Source organism: Pleurodeles waltl, chromosome 6 (assembly GCF_031143425.1).
Source record: "Pleurodeles waltl isolate 20211129_DDA chromosome 6, aPleWal1.hap1.20221129, whole genome shotgun sequence".
NCBI classification, from domain to species: Eukaryota; Metazoa; Chordata; class Amphibia; order Caudata; family Salamandridae; genus Pleurodeles; species Pleurodeles waltl.
The window spans coordinates 235,307,127-235,316,236 of NC_090445.1; positions in this window are offsets into that span (position 1 = coordinate 235,307,127).

The following is a 9,110-nucleotide window of genomic DNA, read 5'->3' on the forward strand; positions in this document are numbered from 1 at the left end:
ACAATCATGCACAATGCCGAATCCATATTGGCTAGCTGGGAAAAGTGTTACTTTCATCTGGTCTGAAATTTGGCATGCTCTAGTAAGAACCACCAATTCTGCTATCTGAGCAGAAAACACTCCTCAAAGCCATGAAGCTTCTAGTATGCTAGTAATTGTGCATACCGCATATCCTGCTCTCAGTGTACCCACGTTATCTCTCAAGCAGGAACTATCAACAAGGATAATTCGATCATTGTCTTCTAGGCAGGTGTCTTTAATATCTGCTCTTGGATTTGTGCACAATTCTGTAACCTCCAAACTATCATGTTCAGTATCATCCATTTTATCTGAATCAATTCTTTCAACTGGTATTAAAGTTGCTGGGTTGAGCACTGTGCGTCTCGTAATTGTTACATTAGGTGCTCCCAGTATCACTGTTTCATAATGTGTCAGTCTTGCATTGGTCAAGTATTGCGACTTTGATCATGTCAACAGAATCTCTATTGAATGAGGTACCAGTACTGTCAGAGGATAGCCCATCACAATATTCTTGCTCTGGGTCATACTCTGCTTAACTGCTGCAACTGCTCACAAACATCCCGGCAAGGCTGCTGCGACTGGATCCAAAGAAGCTGAATAATATGCTACTGGTCGATTGACACCACCATGTGTCTGTGTCAAAACAGATAAAGAACATCCATCCCGTTCATGGCAAAACAACAGAAAACATTTTGTGTAATCAGGCATACCTAAAGCTGGAGCTTGGCACAAACTCTCTTTCAACTCAGTAAATGCTTTCATACAGTCTTCATCCATCATTATAGGATCTGAAACATCCTTATGTGTCAGCTTTTGTAAAGGTCTCGAAATAGCTGAAAAATTCGGAATCCATTAACGACAATATCCTACCATTCCCAGAAACATCCTCATTTCTTTCTGAGCACTTGGTATTTTCATTTGAACAATTGTCGCAACTCTTTCCCTTGATATTTTCCTGGTCCCTTTCTCAATCAAATGACCCAAGTATTTCACCTCCTTTTGACAATACTGCAATTTTATAGGGAATACCTTGTGACCATTGTCTCTCAGAAAATTCAACAATGCAATCGTATCCTCCTTGCAACCTTTTTTTGTCTTTGATGCAATCAATAGATCATCAATGTACTGCACTAATGTCGATTGGTAAGGCATTACCAATGACTCTAGGTTCTTTTTCAAAATTTGATTAAAAATCGATGGTAACTCTGAAAAACCATGAGGAATTCTACACCAGCAATGGACTCTGGTCAGAAATTTAAAACAAAAGAGATATCCATTGTCCTTAGGAAGAGGCACAGAGAAAAATGCTTGGCATAAAACTATCACAGTAACCCATTCAGCATCATATGGAATCTGGAACATAATCACAGCTGGATGTGGCACAACTGGGCAACATTTAACCACAATGTCATTTATTTTTCTCTAATCCTGGACAAGATGAATTTTCCCACTTGGCTTTCTCAAACCCAATATTGGTGAATTACACGGACTACTCATCACTTCTTTCAGAACTCCTTGTTCTAAAAACTGATCTATCAAATGTCTTATTCCTTCTATTGCTTCATTTGTCATTGGGTATTGTGCAGTCTGTGGAAATACCACATTCTCTTTCACTGCCACTTTGACTCCTTCAACTCCCTTAATCAAATCAATGTCTTTCCCCGAAAGATCACAAACTTTAGACTCAACCATTTCCTGCAAATCGACTGGAAGATCATTCATTTAAAAAAATGGAAATAAATTAATCAAATCAACCGAATTATTCTCCTCATTTTCTTGTTTATCGAAATTAATCAGAGGAAACTCTTTGGACACTTGTTCATTGTCAGCAGTAAACACTGAGGGGGTCATTCTGACCCCGGCGGTCATGGACCGCCGGGGCCAGGGTTGGCGGGAGCACCGCCAACAGGCTGGCGGTGCCCCGCAGGGCATTCTGACCGCGGCGGTTTGGCCGCAGTCAGAAGTGGAAAACCAGCGGTCTCCCGCCGGTTTTCCGCTGCCCAAAAGAATCCTCCATGGCGGCGCAGCTCACTGCGCCGCCATGGGGATTCTGAAACCCCATACCGCCATCCTGTTCCTGGTGGCTCTGCCCGGTATGGGGTGTCGTGGGGCCCCTGGGGGCCCCTGCAGTGCCCATGCCAATGGCATGGGCACTGCAGGGGCCCCCGTAAGAGGGCCCCACAAAGAATTTCAGTGTCTGCTCAGCATTCGGAGCCGGCGTCCTCGTGGGAAGGTTGTTTTCCACTGGGCTGGCGGGCGGCCTTTTGGCGGTCGGCCGCCAGCCCAGTGGAAAACCCAGAATCACCGCAGCGGTCTGACGACCGCGGTGCGGTGTTCTGGCGGGGGTACTGTGGCGGGCGGCCTCCGCCGCCCGCCAAGGTAAGAATCACCCCCTGAATCTTCCTCATTGCTGTTTGTCTCAATCTCAATTCCCTGAATTGAACAGGTAATTGAAAAATTTATTTTACACCACAGATTTCTTCCCAGAAATGACACTGGACTGGAATCGCAAACAACAAATCTGTGCAAACCTTCAAAATTACGAATTTTAAAAATAACTGGTTCTGTAAGAGCATTAATCAAATGCTTGTTCACAACTCCTACGATCTAAAATGTCCACTCTGATAAAGGTAAATCTGGAACTTCTACAGATCTTACTGTTGAGCGTGTAGCTCCTGTATCAACCAGAAAACATACTTCATGACCATGTACTTCACCCTTTACATAAAAATCTTTCTGATCCACTTCTAATGATGCTGCCATCACATACTCCACCTCATATGAACTATCCAATGGTCATTCATCGTTTATTTCATTCTCACTGTGTAAAGGAAATTGATCAAGTGTTTTTTCACTTTTGTTTGATTTCTGATTTGTGACCACCTGCGAAAGCATCACCTGTTGTTGATCCATAGGGACCTGTGTCATTTGAATTTGTCTTGGCATCATCTGCATTTGCACTTGTGGCTGCAATTGCTGTACCTGTGGCATCTGTACTTGTTGTACCAGTGGTTGTACATTTTGCATCTGCTGCATTGGCTGCAAAGGTTGAAAACCCTGCATAGTATTTCAAATATTCTGGAAATTCTGATTTTGACCTCTCACTCTAGGTCCTATCATGCTCTGATAAGAATTGACACCCTTTTTCTGTTGCACAACATCACCTTGATTTAACAACGAACACTGTCTTTTCCAGTGTCCAATTTCTTAGCAATTATGACAAGGTAACACTCTTCTTTTTTGCTGCTCATCCTTCATCACCACTGAATTCAAATCCACATTTCTTTTGACAACCGGAAGCATCATTCCACCTCGACCTCTACCTCTTACTTGATTCTGAAACATTCCATTTCCTTGCGAGTGCTGCTGAAAATTACCCTGCATTCCTGTCTGTGCAGCCTTGATCTGCATCACCATTGCTTTCTCCTTCACCTTTTTCTGCTTCATTTCAATCTTGTCGCTACAATATTTTGTATACTGCAATACCTCATCAATCGGTTTGGCTTGCCAACAGATCAAATGATACTTAATCATTTGACTGATCTCTGGTCTCAGTCCTTCAACAAGCCTTAACACGAAATGATACATGACCTGTTTCTCGATTGTCTCTGCACCACTGAAATGTTTAAATGTCTTCAACAACCTTTCATAATATGCATGATTCTTTTACCTCCTGTGCTGTTCTATCTATGCGTTGCCAAGCAATATTTTTCAGTGAAACTTTTATTTTCAGGAACTCAACAACTTACAGTAATATTTCATTACTTCTGGAGATGGTGCACCTGTTTTCAAATCTCTCTGCAGCTCACTTGTCAGCCAATCAACACTCCTTTTGCACTCAATCCATAAATCTGCTGGAACAACAATATCAAAGAGTGTATTCAGGTCTTCCCACAGACATTTCACAAGCTTCACAAACCTATCTGTCTACTGATGCCATTCTATATACCTCAGGTAATCATTCGTAAAACTTAAGATATCACACATACTCCAGGGTACATGAACAAAATTCCATCCTGGTGTTTCTCTCATCGGTAACATCTTCACTGATTCTCCTGTCTGGGTCACATCTCCTTTTCGATCTGCCTTCCCATTTGTTTAAGGCTCTTCAAACTTGTACTCTTTTAAGTAATTCCCTAAGATGTGTTTTCATCCCTGCAGACCTCATGTGTGCGAAATCTTCTTCTTCAAGATTGAATCTAAAACTTCTGTTCAAGCTTTTCAATTTTGTGAGGTTGATATCATACTCATCAGCTATTTCTTGTAACTGCAGATGTACCTTTCCTGCTCCCTTTGTAATGATCTTACACAAGTATCTCAATTGCGCTTCAGTATACGTCTCGAGTCTGTTCACAGCCATTGTCCCTTCAAGAAGCATGTTTCCTTCCATCGACAATCTTACTCTGTCTATTAAGTCTTCCTCCCTATTCTGCCTCTCTAAAGTCTTTTAACTACTTAGGTCTTCTAACCATTTAGTTATTTCTTGTCTAGATAGACCCTTCAAAGAAATCTCATTTGATTGTGCACTCGAGCCTTGCTGTTGTACTGTTCTCGCACATTGCTGTGGAGAAAATAATCTCTCTTCCTGATTATTACAGGATCTGATCCCAGAATTCTCAACAGGAGACAAATCCATTAAAGACCTGTCTCATTCAGGTTTCATTCTTGCCTTGGAGTTGTTTTTGCCAAAACTCCATTCTGAAACTGGACTAAAGAACTCACTCCACTATTATTATTACTCTGGACATATAATGGCATAAGCGGACCCATTTTAGTAGGTACTGAAATCACATCTGGACTAGCAAGAGATCCAGCATTCTGAGTCTGCATTGTTTTCATGCTCTGCATTTGAGAAATCTGTATCTGAACAGGATCTTTTTGAATTAAACTCAGCCTTTGTTAACTTGGAGACAACACTAAATTAGTAGTCGTCCTTACAATCCGAACTTTGGATAAGTCTCTAGAATGTTTATCTCTAACTGCTATCCATTGTTCAATTAATCATTAGAACTAGTCTGCATCTGAACTCGTTCAATGTTCAGGATATTCTGTGATACTCACGATGTGGATGGTGCAATAGGACTTATATTACCAATCCCACTTCCACTTATTCCACTCTCACTAGTTCTACTCTCACTCGTTCCCTGACCTCCTTGAGCACCATATGATGGTGGATGATTTCTCAAAATCTCAGAAACTAATTCATCCTCATCCAGTTCATCATCATCATCATTAAACACAACTCTTTTCAGATCTTTTAATTTTCGTTCTTTATTTACTAAAGAACTCTGTTTCTTTTTCTTCTCAACTTTTTACTCGTCCTCATCATCTTTTGTTCTTGCAGAAAATAACCTAATTCCCTGTAGGGTAGCTAATCTCCACTCTTTCTGCTCCTCATCCCATCTAGCTTCTGCTACTGTCTTTTCTACTCTCCTCATCCTCCTCTCGAATTTCAAAGCTTGTTGCTGTTAAGCTACTAGCTCCCAAATCACTAAAGCTTCATACTGAGCTGGTCTCGGAGGAGGTGTCTTAGATACTCCAAAATCCTCAAATTAAAAGTACAATTTTCTGGAAAAGCCAGACAACCTTCTTTCTTTGTGATATTGATCCAATGTTTCAACCAAAGGCATGTTCCCGTACCCTTCTCCTCAATCACAATATATGCTGGAGTATTTTCTGGCGGACAAATTTCTCCCTCTCTTGACGGAATATACTCATCACCTCTAAAGGCACTTCTTAAAGCTTTGAAAAATTTCAATTTCCATAAAATCTGTTAAAAAAAATGTAATCAAAAAGTGATTTTCAAAATGTATTCCAAATAAAACAAAACAACAAAATCTGTTCAAAAATAACCAATCAGAAAGAGTGACTACAATCCCACAATCCTCTTTGACGCTCTTGCCTTCCCATCGCACTACACAAGTGTCGGACTGATGAACGAATCTGTACTTGACCCTTCTCGCTAACCAACCTATCCCAGTGCAGCACAATTTACGTCACACTAATACACACACACACCCCCTCTCAGCGCGATCACTGAGATGCTGACAAAGTATTTCGGCTTGACTTTCACACAACTAACACACCAAACCAATGCAATATTAGTTCACAAGCAAAACCTTAAACCAAAAAAATAAAATAAGAATACAAATTTGTCTATTTACTACAGGGAGGATAACACAATCGCTTCAGGAAGCTTCCAAATTTCGTCTTCCACTTTTCGGATCTACAGTTACTCTTCTTCACAGTTCCCCACGTTCATAAGCAAATATCGGCCTGCAAATTTCACTTCTCAACTGGTCAATTGGATTATTCTCCTAGTGCACTTAGTACTCACCAAACCCCAGTTATAATTTCAACCACACAAATTATCTCACAAACTCGATTTGTCTCACTACACTTGTCAATATACTCAGGAGTCTTAGACCTCTCTTATTAGGTCCGTCTTATCAACAACCACGTGGACAATTTTTCTTGCACTAAGCGCCACACTCAAATGAATAACGCCGCTTCCCTACTCTCATACCTGTTGGAGTACGCCACTCCCTATAAACTCTATTGGTGTAAAGATCCAAACACACACGTTTTGGATAGAATAAAGTGTGTTTATTTTTTGACAGCATAGTACTGCTCTCCCTTCCAAGTCCTCTTCCTCATGACCTTCTCTGTCTTTCTTCTCCAGAATCCTCCCGCATTCTTTCTCCCCATTCTATTTCCTACCACACTGTAAATTCTACATATATTAGAATATAACACATTTCCCCTCCTTAGACAATCAACCCCAACAATAAAAAATACAAGAAAAAACTAAACTATAAAATACATTAACAATCCTAAACAAAGTCCTCAAATTCGGCTGCCAGCCAGCCTCTTGTTCTAGCATTGTATTTCACCTGTGATGCTATAGAACTATTATTTATTGTATTACAATCATCGTTGACAATTTCTATGATTTCCCCTTCATTCTCACCTTCATTCGCCATAATCGTCTGCTCTTGATTCACCATTTCAACATCACGTTCAACCGACGGCAAACCCCTCACACCAACATCAGTTCCTACTTTTTCAACAGAACTACCACCTCTTCCAACACCAAAGTACTCACCACCACTACACTTCGCCAATCTCTTCACATTTCACACTTTCCTATCCTGTGCAACAACACTCTTGTTATATACGTTGATCACCTTCAAAACTCTCCCAAACTTGGACGAACCTTTCTTCACAAACCCTGGCTTACGTACTCTGACCCAATCTTGAACTGCAACTCCAGATTCCTTCACCCTCCATTTGTTATCATACGCTTCCTTGAATTTCTCTTGTTTCCTCTTCACTCTTTCTCTGACCTCTTCCACATAGACATTCTCAAAATCTTTTCCTTGTTTCTTCTTGAATCACCATGGACACAATTTAGACACAGGATGTCTTCCTTTCAATAATTTAAAAGGACTCACTTCAGTTGTACTCTGTGGTGTTATACGGTAATACCATCATTTTTCCCTTAACTTCTCCTTCCACTGTCCACCAAATCCTCGTGCCCAGCAAATAATTTCTTTAAGAACTCAGTTGAATATCTCAACTTGACCATTGCCTTGCGGTTCATAAAGTGGAGTGATAACATGTATTATATTGCTGTACTTAAAAAAACATTGTATCTCTTTTGCCATCAATTGAACACCATTGTCAGATATCAACACCTCAGGATATCCTTCCCTGGCAAACACTTCTTTAAAGAACTCAATAATAGTACACGATGTCACTTGGGAAACTAACTTCACCTCCGGCCATTTAGAGTAATAATCAATCAAAACTAGCGCATAACGAGCCTCAGCAGGAAGAGAATAGTATGGACCAGAAATATCAAACCCTAACTTCTGCCAGTGTGAATCCGGCCAGGATACTGGTAAAAGAGGAGCTGGCACTGTTAACATCTTTTCTGCATTGACACACACATTGCACTCCCTCACCACTCTGTCTGCTATCTTATCTAACCCTGGCCACCAAAATCACGTAAGTATCAACCTTTTCATAGAAGACATTCCCGGATGACCCTCATGTGCAAGATACAAAATAATTTCTTGCATACCTTTAGGAGGAATACATTTCACTTTTTTAAACAGAAGTTAATTTTCTATTTCCAACTCATTCTTAACTTTTTGGATTGGTGCAATCTCAGGCGAAACACTCTTCTCATCAGGCCAACCTCATTGCAAACATTTTTTCACTTCTTGCTAATAAAATCTTCCTCATCACATTTTATCCACTTATCCTCTTCTATACTACTAAATTCACTAGACATGTACCCAGACACTACAGATACCACCTCATTTTCCAATTCATTCTGAAGTACATCCACTTTCTTTGCCTCATCTTGAGGAAGTCACGACAAACAATCTGCCACAGCATTACTCCTTCCAGGTACATACTCGACCTTGAAACAATACTCCTGCAGTCTAGAAACAAGTCTGGCAATACGCGCAGTAGCATTCCATCCACCACCTGGAGAAAGAATTCCTACCAATGGCTTATGATCCATCTACAGAATAAATTTTGAACCCCAAATGTAGTTCCGAAAATGTTTAACAGCCCAAATACATGGCAACAGTTCCTTCTCTATCACAGCATACCTCCTCTCCGCATCCGTTAACGTACGCGAAGCAAAAGAAACATTCCACTTGTCCTTACCATAACTCTGAGCTAATGCTCCTCCTCCTACCGTACATACTTGCATCCACAGTCACAACCCACTGCGCTCCTACGCTAAAAGGTTTCAAGGTAGGAGCTTCTACAATCTCTCTCTTAATTCTTTCAAACGCACACTTCTGTTTTTCTGTCCATACGTACTGGACCCCTTTACGTGTAAGTTCTCTCAGTGGCTCCATTTTAGCCACAAAACTTTCAATAATTTTACTGTAATATTCACAGAGACCTGTAAACGACAACAGCTTATCCCGATTATCAGGAGCTGGAGCATTAACAATAGCCTCCACCAAAGACCGTTTTGGTATTACTCCTTCTCCCGATATAGTATGACCCAAATGTTCCACAGATTTAGAGAAAAACTTACATTTCGTTTCCTTTAAAGTCAA